This window comes from Tupaia chinensis, unplaced genomic scaffold (assembly GCF_000334495.1).
Source record: "Tupaia chinensis unplaced genomic scaffold, TupChi_1.0 Scaffold143851_1, whole genome shotgun sequence".
Lineage (NCBI taxonomy): Eukaryota > Metazoa > Chordata > Mammalia > Scandentia > Tupaiidae > Tupaia > Tupaia belangeri.
In genome coordinates this window covers 26,387-29,265 of record NW_006203702.1, presented here as the reverse complement: position 1 = coordinate 29,265, position 2,879 = coordinate 26,387, and the positions used below count along the sequence as shown (strand labels likewise).

General features: G+C 41.3%; 1 pseudogene; it reads left to right on the top strand.

The window, feature by feature from the left end:
• The first annotated feature begins 1,204 nt into the window (after positions 1 to 1,204).
• Positions 1,205 to 2,850, top strand: LOC102477271 (CDK2-associated and cullin domain-containing protein 1 pseudogene; annotated as a pseudogene).
• Positions 2,851 to 2,879: the final 29 nt, after the last annotated feature.

Here is a 2,879-nt window from a genome sequence, read left to right as displayed (position 1 = left end):
ACTGGAGAGAGAGAGAGAGAGAGAGAGAGAGAGAGAGAGAGAGAGAAATCACCTCCCAGCATGAATGCCCATGCATGCCGCAATCCTTCCCCTCCATTTTACTCCTGGAATCTTGTGCATGAACATATTTACACCTTGCATGAGTTTCAAGCTACCAGGTCTGGGACTCGTACCATAGTTAACCATGTGGGAGTCCAGCTAGGTAACGACTATGTTGTTTGCTGGCTACCATCAGAGTAATTTAAATGTTTAGAGCTTGACTGAAAATAACATGGAGTGAGACATGAATATCAACATAATAAACTCACAATTAATTATATTTTAAAAATTCTGAACTTGGAAGTTGAGTAGCTCTAGAGAATAAGGGGAAATATGCTTGTTATAAGACTGTCCTGTGCTGAAATCCACCAAAGATATTGCTTATTTTGTGTAGATTTATTTTTCTATTTTATTCATTTTCCCACTAAGAAATGTATTTTGATAGAAAACTTCTCATTTTATAAATACACTCATGTGTTACCAAGATACCATGGGTTTCTTTTATTCCTAAAACAAGCAATTAAAATATATATATAATATGAAATATTCCCCCCCCAAAAGGGGACAGACAGGTGAAAAGAGCTTTTTTAATAATTATTTTATTATTGTTATTTTAAAAAAAATCCTGTAGGACATGCACATTCATCAGAGAGAGAGAGAGAGAAATCAAGCCACCATGTCTGGGATTAGAACTGCTCTCTACCATATGGGACTCCACTGCCTTAACCACCATGTAACCCTCTGGTCCTGAATGCAATTTTTAAAAAATACTCAACGGTTTTTGTATAAATTCAAAAATTGTGTAGAAACTTGTGTTTATGAAAATTGCGTATTAAAGTTCCTGAGAGACCATTTCTCCCCATTTGCTCTCAGACATTAAAAATATAATTAATGCAGGTAAAATGTCCTGAACAGTGCCACTGTACTACGACTGCTGATCCCAGTAGGAGAGCTCCCGAGCACTCACCACCATCCTCAGCATCTCCAAGAGGGCAGGCCTGGGGAGAGTAAGACACCTGGTACACTGCAACCTTCACCACCAGCTTATTTCTGCCCCTGGCAATGTGAGCTCCAGGAGGTAGCTGTGCCCACTGGCCCAGGGGTTGTGACAGGCAGCAGGTTCCTGTTAGACAGGATGGTGCAGGGAGGGGGCAGAGGGAGAAGGATGGAAGAAAGCATAGAAGAGGAGGGGGACAGCTATGAGTAATGATGGATGACCAGAACTACAACTAGGAGGCGACCTTGTAAGATTTTCTGCAGCCACTGCCACCTCCATCACCCACTTTGTTGATTTCAGTTCCTGTCTGAGTTTTCAGGGAGCATTTCTGGTGGTGTCAGCTGTCTCTGTGGATAGGAAAGGCACAAAGGAGGGGCTCTCGATGGGGTCCCCACCACCACTGGAGGCCAAGTGGGTGATGAAGGATATTTTAAAACCCCTGCCACTTGGCTCCAGCCAAGACAACCCCCACCCCAGCTCTTCTATCAACTTCAACACCTCTACCTACAAGCTCTTAATGAATATCACTATTAAAGATGATAAGAGTACATACTGGGGGCTTCAGGTTCCTTAGTGGTTAGGTGCTGGATGTTGATATGATCTACTGTGGTTCAAGTACCAGACACAGCAGATTGAAATTTATGCCAGAAACATGTGTATGTGTGCCAAAAATCTTGAGAATAGAATAAAAGTGAAGAAATTACAACATGGCCATCTCCCACAGAGGGTGATTTCTCACGTTCCGTGTCTATTTTTTTTCTCTCTCTGGCAATCAAACATGCTCTGTAGAAAAAAATCCCTCTCTAAAAAAAAGTTCTGGAAAAAATTGGATAGTGTCATAGATGAACTTTTAATACAGAATCCAGATGACTATATCCCTATATCCGATGAATAGATATACAGTTGTGTGTATGAGTGTGTAAGCCAGCAGCACTGGAACAGATGTATAGTGATCTGATTTAAAATATTAATCACTTAGAGGGACCAGCAGATGGTGTAATGGTTACATTGCTGGACTCCCATGTAGTCAACGGTGGTTCAAGTCCCAGACTTGGCTTAAATTCACACAGAGCACGTGTTCGTGCCTGCCCAAGATCCTGAGAAGAGACTGGAGGAGAAGGAATTGATGCATGGCCATCCCACCTGGGGGTGACTTCTTGCTGTCTCTCTGTCTCTGTCTTTCCAGTTAGAACATGTGCCCTATAGCAAAAAACTCTCAAAAAAAGTAATAAGAAAGATTTATCACTTAGCATCTCCTCTCTTTAAAAAAAAAATTATCACTTAGCATCTCAAAAGAGTTGCATGCCAGTCCTGCAGATCTTTATACTTAAAGAGTTAATATAGCTCTTAGACGATACATGGGAGCATCACAGAGCATTGTGCCTCTTTTTCTATATATGGGAAAGCTTTACATTAAAACCAGCTTAACAAAGACTTAAAAGGTGGCCTCATAAAGCTGTTCATGGAACATGTTGAGAAAAGCACATTTACAGCAGAATGGCTTTACTTTTAGAAGTTCTGACAACACCATCTCAGGTCACATCTACTACGGCAAATATCGTGAAGGCCTGTATACTCTCACACCAGAATCAGTTGAGACAGCTCCAGCTCTATTTCCTAAATTTATCTCGAACATTTTCCCTCTGACAGTAGAACCTGGATTTGCTGAATATGCTGTTCAAGATCAGAAACTTCAAAGAGAACTTATTCTGGATGATTTTACAGGAGGTGATAAGTCCCAGAAGAGAGCTGGGGGTGAGTTGGCTTGTAACAGTTCATCAGCATAGGCAAGTTCCAGGGGGAACAGACAGTGAATGTACTGAATGTACTTTCCTTCTGAAAA